This window comes from Piliocolobus tephrosceles, chromosome 18 (genome assembly GCF_002776525.5).
Source record: "Piliocolobus tephrosceles isolate RC106 chromosome 18, ASM277652v3, whole genome shotgun sequence".
Classification (NCBI taxonomy): Eukaryota; Metazoa; Chordata; class Mammalia; order Primates; family Cercopithecidae; genus Piliocolobus; species Piliocolobus tephrosceles.
Genome location: NC_045451.1, coordinates 4060904 through 4077147, shown reverse-complemented (window position 1 = coordinate 4077147; position 16244 = coordinate 4060904). Strand labels below are relative to the sequence as shown.

The following is a 16244-nucleotide window of genomic DNA, read 5'->3' as shown; positions in this document are numbered from 1 at the left end:
GAAATCCCAAGAAGAGATCCTGAATCGGACCTGCCCATTCAAAGGGGGTGAAAACCATAGGAAGCTGATGTGGGCAAAGAGGGGAATTGCAAGATCTCACCTCTACCTGCTTCTCAACATTTGATGCCAACCCTAAGAGCATGAGACCAGGGCCAAGACTGGTTTCAGTGTCTACAACGTAAGTATCATTCTTTGCACCATGCCATCCCTTCCACCCTCATGAAAACCATAGGAAGGAAAAGTTAGCTACTGCATAAAGCCACTCACACAATGCAGTCTGCATTCTGGGGTCTTCTCAGCTTTGGGTAATGAACTTCCTGTGTTAGTATTTGCATAACTAAGCAGGGTCTCAGTGTCCTTAGGGAGATTCTCCCCACTTAAGAAGATGTATTTTAGAGGGCTAGAGGTGTCCATCCATAGTCATCAAGGCCCTTAGCATGTTAATCTTTGCAATGAGGCAGGGAACTGACTTTGGAATTTAGGCATTTCAAGTCATATTGATTTATTTACTATAGGGAAGAGAACAAACATCCAACTAAAATCATGTAAACCCAACATTAACTCATCAGCAAGATCTTCCCCAGAACTGAAGAACAATATAAATATCGAAAAATAATACGTGAAAAATCAGTTAATATTTTCTTGAGGAAAAATACATGGGCTCCACATTACTCAGATGTAAAACAGATCATGAAAATTGTGTTTGTAAGTGTCAACGAGTGTGACTTATATAGCAAGGACCTGAAGTTTCTCTCTTTTTTAAATAGCTGATAGATGAGGCAAGGGAGATTTATCACTTTTTAATTAAGTTCATGTCAACTCATGAAGTTTATTTCAGTACAAATCTGTTGACCAAAGTCTTTTTTGAAGAAGCTGCCCCGTTGCAGCTTAAGTATTCATGGGAAATTTCACAATAAGCGTCGACTGCTCCTTGGACTTAGCTGCTACATTTCAACCACGAATGGCGTGCATTGTAGTGCTTCCTATGTGCCCAGCATATTTATGGAAATGAGTTTAAGATCAATCTTTGTTGTTTTAAAATCCAGAGCAGCAGGTCTTATTGCCCAGAGGGGGAAAAAAGAACATTGAAATAAATCTTACGAAACTCCTATTGAACCCTAAACGAGAGTATGCTGCACCCATAACCTAATTGTTACCCCAGACTTGGAATTTGGAGGCCACTGAACACAACTTAAAAGTATCACTGATTATATGGAAATAAAATTAAAATGCAGATTGTGGTCCTTATTACCAAGGTCCAGTAGTTTTCCTTTTAATAGCAATCACAATATTTATTGACGTTTGGAGATGAATGTTTATGTGACTCTGGTAAGTTGAAGATATTGGGAACACAGGGAAAATGGTTAGCAAACTAGTCACCTAATTTCAAGTCTGGAAAGTAATTAAGAATATGTATTAAATTCAGATCACAGTTAAGCTTATCCAGATCTAAAATGACTCCCACTTGCTTTTCAAACGCTACTTACCATTTAAAAGGCTGATTCAGCTATCGTGAAGATCCAAAATAACCACCATATACGTCACGAAATCCAAGAGAAGGTGAACAGTCCTTCCCAGGGCTCCTTGGTATGCAGTCATTGAAAACTGGAGCCAGGAAGGGTAATCAGAGCACCAAGCTGGTGGGAAAAGGCCCCATGCCACCCATACCAGGGGCTGGTTCCAACAGCGTTTCCAATTTTTACTTCCACTCTTTCTATGAAGGCCTCTTTCTCCTCCCTGAAAGGCTTTGTTTTTGCCTTTGATTCCTTCTCACGGTTTCTCTGTGACTATAAGCATTTTTATCCGTCAGTATCCCTTGCACTTTTCCATGCCCTTGCCTTTCATTGAATTTCCATTGTGCTCTCTTCCCTTTCTGCTGTGCTGATGGAGGCATTCCACAGTTCAGAACAGGGCTGGAGCGTGGAAGAGAGGAGATGGAACGTGTCGTCCAACAGGGCTGGCAAGGCCTGCAGGAGGAAGGCCCCGGAAGAAGGCCGCACACGGCAGTGCTTTCTTCCCCAAACCCATAACCTCACCCGAAACGAAGCAGGAGTCCCCGGATTCCCATCTCAGTGAAAGTGGTCCAAGGGAGAAACCTGGAAGTGGATGATCCTCTTCCTCTTCCGGCCTCCCCACCTCCCACATCCGGTCAGCAGCAGATTCTCTGATTCCACCCTGTTGCCAGGAGCTTTCATTTCTATCCGTGCCTCTTCACTTCTGAACTTCATAAAGGACAGGTTTGAGTGTTTGCCTTTGCCATTTTCCTGCTCGAGAATTTCCAGGCCTTCTCACCCTTCTCTTTGCCTCTAGTTCTGTGAGGGTCTGAGGCAATCTCTCTGCTGCCGGAGGCTTCTTTCTTCTTCTTTTTCTTTTTCTTTTTCTTTTTTTGACGGAGTCTCGCTCTGTCGCCCAGGCCAGAGTGCAGTGGTGCAATCTCGGAGGTCTCTTTCTAACACACAGACGCACCATGAAGGTCACGGGCTTCTGTCCTGACTCCAGGACGACCGGTTAAGCACAATTGCTTATCACCATGCTGTTCCTGCCTCTCAGGGTAGGAAGCCGTTATTTTCATGTTTAGAGTGTAAACATCTGCATTGCACCTAAAAACGGTGGGCACAGACATAGAAGGTGAAATAGGTTTGTGTGTACGATATCATTGGTCCCAAGCAGAAAAGAGTTTTAAGGCCACTCTTGTGCATGTGGGTTTACTGGGCAGATGGCGTGGTCAGATTCTTCAGAGGAAGGAAGTGAAGTAAGGGTTACATGAAGCATTTGAAATTGGAGATTAGCACATCACCGATAACCTTCAAAAGGGAACTTAGAGGAAAATGGGATGTTAGACATCAGGTCGTCAGGTCTGGAGGGTTAGGTAGGGAAAGCATCAGGTCTGAAGTGTCCTTCCAAGCAGTGGAGAGGGAAGGTAAGCAGTGGGTGACTAGCTCCATGGTAGGACAGGGTCAAGGGGGGAGTTTAAAGTAATTTTATTTATGATGAAAAAATAAAGAATGATAAACCCATAGTCTCCATGCTCTAGGCTGTAATAATCTTCTTTGTCATGATTTTTTTTTCTCCACCCTTTGCATAATACCTGCCAAGCTCTGGGGCCCCAGGTTAGCACATCCCACGGGGACACTTGTTTTGACCTCGTCTAAGCATGATATACAAACCAGGATTTTAAAGGAAAACAGCACAATTAAAAATGTCACTATTATTGCACCATGTTTGCTTTATTTAGGAGCAGGTGGAGGCTAGGACCTAAGGCAAATAAATACTTCCTTGTTGTGATATGAAAGAGGGTTTTTTTAAATTAAAAAAAGTTATTATGACTTAGGTCATTTCATTAAAATTGATCAGCCAGGTTTAATATAGGATTGACTGCTGTAAATTTACCTGAAAGAAAAAACAATTTGTGTAAAAAAAAATCTACAGAAGAGTCATTCAAGCAACTCTTGGAACATGCATTTTTGTACTATGTGAGTTATTCAGTGGGATAACGTTTAAATATCATGTTTCTAAGACTGGAGGCAGGTCAGTGGCGACAGGGACAGAGAGGGGCAACTGGCTGGCTCAGCCAACTCTGATTTTTGCTGATTTTTTCACTGAAAGATGATGCCCATGTCCTCTTGCTCACCAGTATCTATCAGGTAAGGCTCTGATACATGGATGCCACATGCTGAGTGGTGTGTAATTTGAAGATAAGCAGTGTTCATTTATTTGTTAACTCTTAAAGTCCATAGCAGAGGACAATGTTGTTCTTAAAGCAAACACTGTGGGTGTAGCATGACAGCAAGTCTGTTTTCCTCGTACATGTGAGAAATAGATTCCTGCAGATATTACTAAATTTAGAAATTGTAAATAAATGCAAAGAGCCAATGTAATAGTTATTATTTGAATTTTAGCTTTCATCTAAAGACTATTTAGTGTTCATTTCTATTTTTCAATCTAGATCTGTTTCTCATTCCTGACATTTACTTTTATTGGGGGCTCATAATATAAAGAGAGAACCTGAGAAAAAGGAACTTGTATCTTGTACAGAGAGTTTCAATGTGAGTTTTATAGCTTAAAGGATATTTCCTAATATATTAATTTATCACAAACTCTTCTATTTCCCCATGCATACTCCTGTAATATTTATTCTCTCATATGACAAGAGGCTTCAAGGGGCTGTGGTGACATGAGTAATATAGAAATAATTTGTTAAAAGCTATTACAACCTTCATTTTTTTGTGTTCTAATGACATCAATGTTGAGTTGGTAATTATTTTTATACCATTCTAAGTTTCTCTATTTGAGGTTTGAGTTTCTTAACATTCTTAACTTGTTCTTTTCAGATATTCATCAAGAAAACCAAGCCATGGGGATTTCTGATTAGTTAAAATAAATTTTGAGGGTGAATCTTCTTTCATTAATGCAAATAAAAACTTTGGAGTGTAAATAGAGCCTGTAACTTTGAAAATTGCTAACAGATAAGGCCCATAAGGTGGAGACTATTCCTTCTCTATTACATTTCCCAGTGGTGAGCAAACATTTATTACAATATTGAAGTAATCGTATCTCTTTCCATGGGCAAAGATGCCTCTGTGTCATTTCATATGCATTTATTTTATTCTAATAGTGTTAAACGAATCTAAATTTGATTTTTAAACTATACACATTAATATATATTTATGCACATAATATATATTAAATTATATAGAAATGAAAACATATCTATAATACATAAGTTAATATGTTTAACACATGTACCATTTAATTATAGGTGTGTGTTTATGCATTTATATAATATACATTTTTCAAAGAACTGGATGAGAAAGTCACCCAGAAAATTAAACAGAATTTTAAAATTAATTAGGTGACAAGGCATGCTTTTGAGTTTTATGGGCATTTTTCTCCAACATTATGTAATTACTAAGAGATTGTCTCTCTTGAACTTAATATTCATGTTAAGTGAATAGCCAAGTGTTGGACCTGATGTGCTCCCCTTAGCTCATCCATTAGCTAGCTAACTGAACTTTAAAAAAATAAAGTTATGGTCAATAAACCATTCATGAGCCAATTGCAGCAGCCACTGCTGGCTGCCAGCTCCACATCCATGCCTTCCCTTCCTTTCTTGTGTGGACAGCCTCCCAATTCTGTGGCCATGTCTGTGCTTCTCCATGAGTTTCAGGGGAAGCTCATCCACGTCCTTTTGCAGCTGCTGCGGTGAATCCTGACTAGCCTACGCCAATCGTGGGACACCTGGTACCTTTCTTAGTCTTGATTTAGAGATGGTCATGCCATTTTGGTCTAGCTAGTGGAACTTCTCTCTGATAGGGGGTTGAAGAAGAGTTTCCTTGCTCCTGAGTTCATAAAACAGGATATAATTGCTTTCTTTTCCTGGATGCTGTCTTGTTCACATGTGACTCAACTGCTCTGGCCATCAGGGTGAGCCTGGGACAAAGCAGGCCTGCCGAGCACTGCAGAGCAGGGAGATGAAGTAAACCCAAGCCCTTCAGTTCTCCACCATGCTGCCCCATCAGCCGGCACTGCAGACCCTTGAAGCCTCTTGCCATATAAGAAAGTAAATTACTTTTCTGTTTAAGCCAACTTGTGTTAGGGTTTTCTTTCATGAAGCTGAAGATATCCTTATTGACACATTATTGGCTTAAGTTGATCGCAGGCAAGGACAGAAAGATGGTGCCCAATTGGGGCTAGTACTGTTTAGCATTTACTAGGATGAAAAAAAAATGCTCATTACTTTTGCTGATGCAGGCACTCTCCAAGGAAAACGAACACCCTGGATAACAAACTTATAAATCATAATGATCTTGAGTTGGGGATTAAAACAACTATAAGATGGAAAACTGTAGTAAAATATCTATGGCAGCATCTACTCAGACCTAGCCTAAGACTACGAAGTGAATGTGAATTCGTAATAGTTACGACTTCTGATGTGTTGGGTGTGGTGATAGGTTCTTATAACTCAGGAGAGGCAAGATGCAGTGAGTAAGCTCACCAAGCTTCCACAGCAAATCAGAAACAGAGCTGAGATTCATACCCAGGAAGTGGATTCTGGAGCTTGTGCTACTAGAGCCCGTGCTTCTAGAAGCAACTTCCTATCTAACTCAAGAGGCCCACAACACTGGAGGTCAAGGAATCTTGTGGTGCTATGTTCACAGGCCATGGAAGAAGCACTGGGTATCCGTGTTTACGTGAAGTCATTTGCATAACATTCAGGCATCCCTTTCTGAGAAGCTTTGAAATGTGTCCAAAAGAACACAATGAAATGAATTTGAAACGACTGGAATATTAGAGATTACTTTTTATATATTAAAAAAGACTTTTTAAAGATACAAAGAATTAAAATTATTTAGATTGAAAGAGATATATTTTGAGTTCTCAAGAATTTAAAGTTTTGTTGCCAGAAAAATAGTGATCAATTATTCTCTATAAGATAAATACCTTTTATTTTCAAAAAATCTTCCAGTTTACCAGACACAGATTCTTTATGTAATCGTTTTTGTTCCCCAGGAATCAGACTGTGACTTTATTCTTGCTCACATTTTTTTTTCATTTTTTTCTGTTCTATTTTTGGTAACAGTGTTATTTATCTCATATTTCCTCGTCGTGACATCTTTACTTTAATGTTAATATACACATATGCATATTTTAAAACATAAGTAAAAATACTTTTATTATGAAACTACTAGAAGTTAGTTGTAGAAAAAGTAGAAAATAATAAAGAAAAAATGTAAAGTCATTTAAGTCCAAAGATAATCACTGCTGATACTTTATTCTGCTTCAAAAATATAGATTTCAGTATGACAAAGATGGACTAATGCTGTATGGAACGTTGTGCAATTTGCTTTTTTACTAACTAAATCTTTTTTTTTTTTAATACTTTAAGTTCTAGGGTACATGTGAACAACATGCAGATTTGTTACATATGTATACATGCGCCCATTAACTCATCATCTACATTAGGTATATCTCCTAGTGCTATCCCTCCCCCCCCCGCCTCCCCACAATAGGACCTGGTGTGTGATGTTCCCCTTCCTGTGTCCAAGTGATCTCATTGACTAACTAAATCTTGAAAATCTTTTATGATGTACTTCTCATGAACAGGATGTGCATCATTTATTTTATTTGATCCTTTAATATTGGAAATTTACTTGTTACTAATTTTCAGTTTTTCTAAGAGCTTTGAGTATAAAATTCTGGTGACCAAATCTTTGGCACATTTTAAATTAACTCCTGGGTACAAATCATTCAAAGGGAAATTATAAGGTCAAACTGGAATGCATGTTTTAAAAACTTTTCGTAATCACCTGCTTGTAGACCATTTTTGTTTCACCTTTTTGAATTGTCAGTTGCTGCCTTTTCTTCACTTTTAAAACTGAAGAATTTGTTTTTGTATTAATTTATAACATATTTACATATTATGTCTATTACGTTTTTGTCCTACATAAAAATATTTTGCTCATTTTCTCTCTTGATACTGAATTTTGTTCACTGTGTCTTTTGATATAGTCAAGTCTCTTAGGCATTTCTTTAATAATTTTATTCTTTACCTTTTGCCTATAAGAGTTTCCCAATTTTAAGTTTCTTTATATATAAATGTATATTTTCAATATTTTTGTGGTTTGATTTCCTGGTAATTTTCTAATTGATTATTTTATAGTTGTTGGTATTGTTTTATTGGTATTAATACTTTTAGGTGATTTCGGTTGACTCTTCATTTCTTAGGCTGTTATATCATCAGGGAATAATAATTCTGCCTTTCTTCAATTCTTTTTTTTTCTTTTTCATGTCTTATTACATTATTAGACAATCAAACATACAGTATAACATAATGGTGATAAAACAGGCATTATGAACTTATTCATAACTTTAATAAAATTCTTATGATGTTGCTTCATACAATAGCATATTATCTGTTGATCTGAAATGGCTTTGTTATGTTAAAGAAGCATCAGTGCATCCCAAATTTAGGGATGTTAAATTTTATGCAGCAGTTTTTGGTCATTTCTCATGGTAAAATAGTTTACCCTTTTCACTTATTAATACAATGATCAGTGTGGGGGGATTTTCTGATTATAAAGCACTCCTGAATGTCTGGAATAAATTCTATGAATAGTCTGCTGAACTTGGCTGGCATGCTCTGTCTGTCTTGATAAGTGATATTAGCCTGTAATTTTTTGTATTTCCTTTAATTCCCCGTAATCTATTTTTCCATATGTTTAGTGATTCTGGAATATTTTCTATATCAAGTGTGGAAGCTGTTTATTGAAAGTGTGAAAGATATTGCCAATTTAATAACTCGGGCTTTCTATCTCTATTGGAAAATACTTTTCTTTCTTTGAAAACTTTAGGCCAGAGCTAAGCCTACTATATCACTTTTAGTCTCTTTTGGTAATTAATGTTTAACCAATAAATTTAATTCCCACAGAATTATATATGTTATGTTCTTATTTTATTAATCTCACTAATGCCTATTTTTATGTCTTCTTAATCCTAATTCTGTGTGAATTTGAAAGCTTTTTATTTCTTGATTATACATGAAGAAAAATGATTTTGTTAATATCTTAAGACTCAATATTTTTATTAACAAGCTATTATTCAATTTAAAATTATTTTTATTAAATTTATATGTCTTCCCTTATGATGCCAGGTTTATTTTGTTTTCCTTCAGCTTCTTGATTTGACTATTTAGTTGTCCATATGTATGTAATTTTGTTTATAAATGAAAGTTTTTAATATTTTTAATGAGTTTTGAGGATAGTATTATCCATTTTCAGCAATATATCATCCTTATTAATTTCTACACTTTCTATAATTATACTTTGAATTCTTTTTCATTCAGTTATGTGGGAGAATGGTTTTGTCCTGACTTAAATCTACTGCTTTTGGGGCATTCATCAAACATTTTGTGGCATAATACATGGTATTCATAAATATTTAAATGAGACTGTACAGAGATTGAAATAAATAGGAATATCTTGGTTCAACCTTATTGGTTGTATTATTTTATTCTTCTATATAATGAAATGGTGATAATTCACCTTTTTTTCCTTCCCACTCTCCCTTCTTCCTCCCTGCCTCTCGTATTTCCTTTCTTCCTTTTTCACTGTTTATTTGCTTCGTTTTATCGTTCAACAGATAATAATTGACTCTCTGTTTAGTGCTAGGTGTAATGAAGGCAGCAGGAAACATACTGGGAAACAGGATGGGCTCTGGTCACCTGCAGTCGAAGCTGACCTCTGTCAGACTGAGAGAGGCATTTACATTTCTCACTACTATTTTGTATCTTTGACAACTTCCTCATATGTCTGATGGGTTTTTGCTGTATGGGTTCATGAGTCGTCACTCAGTACCTATCTTAATGGTAACATGAACGTTCCACTTTCTCTCTGCTGTGTGATGCTTCCTTCTCAGCCAAGTCTCTTTTTATCTGTACCTGTCACAACTTTTTATTTTTTATATCATAAAGTCCAACTTTCACACAGAATTTTTCCAGTCCTTCCTTATTTTTTCTCCTATTCTGAATATCCTTCTTTCTTGGCAGTCTGAAAGCCATCTTGCACAATCATTTCCCTTGACTATGAAAGAGGTCTCTCTAGGCCTGCTGTATGTCAATGCATTGGATAGAAATTATTTTTTGTTTGCTACACTCTTGGATGTTACAAATAAATATTCAATTATTTGTTTATAACAAATAAGTATTGAGCACCTACAATGTGCCAGGCATTAAACTAGCAATACAGCATAGACTATACAGACAAAAATTCAGCGTTTACAGAGGGCAGAGTAGCAATGTTAAGTAAAATAATATTTCGTAAACAGGCACACTGCAGCTTCCTTTTTCCATTTGTCCTGGCTCCATTAGTACTTTGTCAACCAAAAACTCTTCTTTTGTTAAGGCCTCTGCTCTAGAGTTTTCAGAATGAATGTTAGTCATTTTGGTAAAGTTCTGAGAGTGGATTAGAAACCTGTGCTTATCTTACTATAAAGTACATTGTTAAACGTCTTAGACAAAAATAGTCCATGCTCACTGACTGTTCTTACTTATCTCATACAAATCTCAAATCCAACATATTTTTCCCACACCATTTTATAGAAACTGTCCTGCAGAATAACATCAATGTCTACCAGATTAGGTATGTTTAAGCCTAGATCCAGGATGTATAACCCATATCCAATTATCAGTCATGTTTCTTGAAGAACACAGTGCATATCTACACCCTTCTTTAAGGTTAATATTTAAAACAGTATGTATTGCAAGGACCTGATGATATTAAACTGGTCATTTACTTAACTTTAAGTGTCTTTTTCATGGTCTGAATTTGAGATGTGGGTAGTAGTAGACTTTGACGCATGTTTTTTATGCTATGCTATGGTATGCTATATAAATAAATTTAGTATAAACCAGCTGTGTCTTAACAGCAGTGCATGAGAGAACACATATGAGATGCTTATTGGTTGGCTAGTAAAATCAGCTAGCTAAACAATGGATTCCAGCTGATCTCAAAATATAATGACTTAAAGAATATGGACGTTCATTTTTCTCATACACAACAATTCTAAGGTGGGAAGTTCAGGTTAATGGGAAAACTCTACCCTCTAAAGTCATTCAGGGCCCAGGCTCCTTCCTGTTTTCTGCTCTGTCATGCCTGCTACCATTACCATTTTCTGTGTGGTTGAAGCTCAGTCATTACATCTGGACCCCAGCCAGTGGGAGGAGGGAAGAGAAGACACAGCTCTGAAGACTTTGTTTCTGAGTCCAGAAATGGTCTACAACCCTTGTGTTCACATTTCATTAGTGAGAACATAGTCATATTGCCACAAATAACTGCAAGAAAAGTTCAGAAATGTGATCTAGCTAAGCAATTATGTATTACGAGATGACGATGTTATTACCATTGAAAAGGAAAGGATGGATTTTAAAGGACAGCTACCGATCTTTTTTTTCCAATGACCATATACTGAAATAGCATGTTTTTAGAAATGGGAGGAAAAATATCAACTCTGTTTTTAGATAGAATTAATAGAATAAAATTATTCAGGTTTTAAAATATAATAACTTCCCAGTCTTCTTCACAGATTATGCTTCTACAAAATTATATTATTTAAATTTTGGTGCTCTATTTTAAAAGATGCAGAGATTATCCAGGGTAGTGCAAGCAAAATTGTTTACTATTTAAAAATGATGTATTAGCAAAACCAGTTGAAGAGGGCATGTAGCCTCGAAGAAAATAAGACTAAGGAGAAGCATTGTTACTGTCTTAATTTTGTGAAATCTATCATATAGAAGAGGAAGCAAGTTAGAAAATTTGCTATAATGATTGAAAAGTTGACCTGATCTTTTTAAGGTCTCTTTAGGAATGATGTTTCTGTGAAAAACAGTAATTCATTCAACCTATCCTTAACTAACATTTATTGAGCTTCTAATGTGGACTAAACACCTTGTTAGGTGCTAGGCATACAATGGCAGACAAGATCTAGATCCCTAAGTTCACATCTCATTACATTATGGCATCCATATTTTCAACTACATTTTCTATTTACTCCAACAATTCAATCCCTTTTATCTGAGGCCATTACAGATTCTGTGCCTTAATGTCACCTCAGTTGACTGTTGGTGTTTAGTTATTTAGTTACTGGATTACCTTGGGATAGTCTGTGTATTTTAAAATGCTCTAAATCACTAATCATCAGAGAAATGTAAATTAAAACCACAAGGAGTATCACCTCACACCTGTTAGAATGGCTGTTATCAAAAAGGTAAAAGATAAGTGTTGGTGAGGATGTGGAGAAAATGGAACCCATGTACATTGATGATGGTGGGAATGTAAATTATTAGAGCCATTATGGAAAACAGTATGGAGGTTTCTCAAAAATTAAAAATAGAATTACTTTATGATCCGGCAATTCCACTACTGGGTATACATCCAGAAGTATTGAAATCAGGATGTTGAAGAGATATCCACTCTTCCATGTTATTTGCAGTATGATTCGCAATAGTCAAGACGTGGAATCAATCTGAGTGTGCATCAGTGAATAAATGAATAAAGAAAATGTGGTATATATATACAACAAAATACTATTCAGCCTTAAAAAAGTCCTATCATTTGCCACAACATGCATACACCTAGGCAACATCACGTCAAGTGAAATAAGTCTGGCACAGAAAGAAAAAAACCTCATGATTAAAAACATATGTAAATTGCAAAAATGTTGAACTTAGAGAAACAGAGTAAAATGGTGGTTACCAGAGGCTGGGGAATGGAAGTATTGGGGAGATGTTGGTCAAGGACACAAAATTTCAATTAGATAGAAGGAATAAGTTTATGAGATCTATGTACATCATGGGGACTGTAGTTAATAACAAGATATTGTATATTCAAAAATTTCTAAGAGAGTAGATTTTAAGTATTCTCACCACAAAAAAACTGTAAGTATGAGAGGTAATGCATATGTGAAATAGTTTTATTTAGCCATTTCACAGTGTACACATATATAAAAGCACGTTGTGTACCATAAATATATACAACTTTCACTTGTCAATTAAAAAAGTAAATAGCTGGGTGCAGTGGCTCATGCCTGTAATCTCAGCACTTTGGGAGCCCGAGGCCAGCAGATCACTTGAGGTCAGGAGTTTGAGAACAGCCTGGCCAACATGGCAAGAATCTGTCTCTACTAAAACTATAAAAATTAGACAGGTGTAGTGGTACACACCTGTAGTCCCAGCTACTTGGGAGGCTGAGGCAAGAGATTTGCCTGAACCCCAGGAGGTGGAGGTTGCAGTGAGCCAAGATCACTCTACTGCACTCCAGCCTAAGTGACAGAATGAGACTCCATCTCAAAAATAAAAGATAAATAAATAAATAAACAAAAACAGTAAATTCCTTTTTATTAGCAAGTGGTATTCCATTGTATGAATAAACCAAGATGTAGTAATCTATTCTCCTGTTGATAGGCATTTTGATTGCTGCTAGTTTTTGGCTACTTTGAATATAACTACAGTAGAATGGATATTCTTGTTCCAGTCTTTTTGTGGATAAATATTTCATTTGTTTTGGGTACATATTTAACAATTAAATTACTGAGAGGTGCAGGTCTGTGTTTATCTTTGTATAAAAATACTAAGCAAAGTGTCCATTTTATATTCTCTTCAGCAATATCTACGATAGCGGTCCACATCTTGACCAACACTTGACATTACCAATTGTTTTACTGTAACCATTCTGGTAAGTGTAGTATGGTATTTCACTATGGTTTTAGTTTTTATTTATTGGACTAATGATGTGATATTTTGTTCATTTGTTCTTCATGTACTTTCTTTTGTTAAATGTCTGTTAAATCTCTTTTACTTTTATTGGGTTGTCTTTTTATAGATTTCTAAGAGTTCTTTGTGTATTTTGGATGCAAGTCATTTGTCAGTTATATGCATTGCAATATTGTTTTCTAATATATGACTTAACAATTTATTGTCTTAACATCTTTTTAGAAATGAAATTTGTAGTTTTTATGATTTCCAATTTATAATTTTTTATTATTAATGCTTTTAGTGTTCTAAGAAATGTTTGCACATTCTGAGATTGCAAGGATAGTGTCTTACAATTTCTTTTAGAAGATTTCTGATTCTAGCTTTTATATTTAGGTTTATAATTCATCTAGAATTAGTTATTTTTGTGTGGAGGATCTAGAGATTAGGGTTCACTATTTTTCATATAGATATTCCAGCATATAAATGACTTTCTTTACCCCATTGAAAGGTCTAATTATCTTGCTCAAAAATAAATTGACCATGTATATGTGAGTCTACTTTATACTCTATTCCATTCTAGTGATCTATTTTGTCATCATTATATCAATACTACCCTCTCTTGTTTACCCTAACATTATAGTAAATCTTAAAATCAGTTAGTGTAAATACTCAATACTCAAACTCTGTTCCTTTTATAGAACATTGTTTTAGCTCTTTCAGATTCTTTGCATTTAAACATATACATATATATGCATATATATAATTGTAAAAATGTCATTATAAGATTTATATGTGCATGCACGGACACACACACACACACACCATTTCTCTGAAAGACCTCCTTGGAATATTATTGAAATTGCACTGAATTTGTAAATCAATTTCAAATGAAAGGACATCTTTCATTACTGTGTCTTCTAATCCATGAACATAGTATACTTCTCCATTTATTTAGGTCTCTCCAGATTCTGTTCAGGCATACTCTCTTCTTTTTTAGGTAGCATATTTACTGAGCAGTACTTCTGAGCTACCATGCAGAAGCTGGAGGCAGGGATAGCTACCTGCTTCTCCTGGAATAACAATCCCTGTACTAAGCGTGGTTGCTTGAGGAGTGTGGTAGCTTTCGGTTTTCTCTGATTGCTCCTGTTGATAAACTTCTGTACTGCAAGCAAACTGGGGTAGAGACTATTGGGGGCCTGGCACCTAGGGTAGAGCTTCTACCATACAAGCAGAGGCTAGGTGAGGAAAGCAAGATCCTGTCCTCTTGGTCATGCCTGTCTGCAACATGGGGCAGGTGGGGATGAAAAGCCCTATTGACTTTCCATTCCCATGGAAATGGAAATGGAATTATAAGCTCCTAAGCTAGGAGCTGGGGGTGCAGAGAGACCCTATCTTCTTGGCTGTACCCACCTTTAGTGGAACACCCAAGTAGAGCCTCTGTAACATTGACCTGTGGTGGGGAAGAGAGTTGTGTTTCAAACACTGTAGGCTGTCACTGTTCTTAACTAATATTTAGAAGATTTTTAAAAATAAGTGTTTCACCATTTGCTGTATATCCTTAAGAAAACTTCCATGAACTTTAAATAATTGATTTTTATAGTTTTTAATTCCAGTTAAATGGTTGTTTTGCTGGGGAGAGGATCTGATGGACTCCTCATTCCATCATTCCAGATGTCCTGCCTCTAAACTCATTGGTTTTTTTGATATCTTATTCTAAGGATGAAACAGTCATAAGGAGAGATGGTTCTTCCTGAAGCCATTGTGATTCAGAAGAAGCCAAGTTCTGTGGAGGGACAGTGGAAACTATGCTCCACATGGTTCTTCCTGAAGCCATTGTGATTGGGAAGAAGCCAAGTTCTGTGGAGGGACAGTGGAAACTATGCTCCACACCCATCCTACCCCAAAGTCATTCTCCCCAGAGCTCTCCAGGTGGCCCCTCACCTGCTCACAGCCTTGCACTCGAAGTGGCCTATTATCGTTCACGGTTAGCCTCCTAAAACATGTCAGTGACATTTGCCAATTATATCTTTCTCAATTCTAAATTATACTGCTCAATATTTGATCCCCTCATGGTCAGGTGTTCTATGTTTTCTTACACAGCAATAAGGTCAACTCATAAATGAATTCATGCTGATGTTCTAATGGGAAGAGCCTGAAGGAATCCCTGAGCACACTCTCTTTCTTTCCACATAGCAAATATACGGCTGAATAATAGGCAGTGGGAGACCATATTCCCATTTTTACAGTGTTGGAGAATGATTTCCAAATCTTAGTAACTATGGCGAAGCTTTAATCCAACCTACAAAAGAAGAGGGAAATAATGACCATTGTAACGAGTTTCATGAGACTAAATTTAATCACTTTAAGGGACTGCGTCTAGGCTCATGTTTTGTTTTTTTTTTTTTTCTATTTTTGTTGTTAAAATGACCTTTCTGTAATGAAATGTTGGTTGTAGTAGATGGTAGTTTTGCCTGGTTTAACTTTAATGTTATTGTTTTATAATTCTGCTGTGCATATGTTACTGAAAATGTTTGGTAAATTTTGCTGTTTCTGCAATCAGGGAACTGCAGCTCTAACCCACAGTTGGAACTAACGGAAGACATTTCCGATTGAGTTAGAGACAAACGTAGTACCATTGAACTTATTGAGAAAGGCATTTTGGGCCATGCAGAGATTTTCTCCACCATTCAAATCTACATATCTGATCCGGAATCTCATAGTGGTGTTCTATTACAGAAGATAAAGCAAATAGTTACAATCCAGCTGACATTCTACCTTTTGCTAATAAATATGTCCTATCTGAAGCCAAAGTCTCACTAAATCAGAATAACATCTATTGTTTCCATTAGATTGCTGGGCACATGGTTTTCAGATAAAAGGGAATCTGATTAATCTAACAGTTTACATTCCATATAAAAAAAGGTTTTTTCAGTGCCATGATAATTTCCAGGAGGCGATAATGAGATTTTTGTTATTAAGGAATAATCATCCAATTTAT

The 16244-nt window shown here is 36.2% G+C and overlaps 1 long non-coding RNA gene across 1 annotated transcript; it reads left to right on the top strand.

Moving 5' to 3' along the window:
* The first annotated feature begins 2837 nt into the window (after positions 1 to 2837).
* On the top strand, positions 2838 to 15622 carry LOC111551041. The gene is made up of 4 exons (XR_002734253.1): positions 2838 to 2920; positions 3518 to 3644; positions 13155 to 13226; positions 14965 to 15622. It is a non-coding gene; the product is annotated as an uncharacterized LOC111551041 (long non-coding RNA).
* The last annotated feature ends 622 nt before the right edge of the window (positions 15623 to 16244 follow it).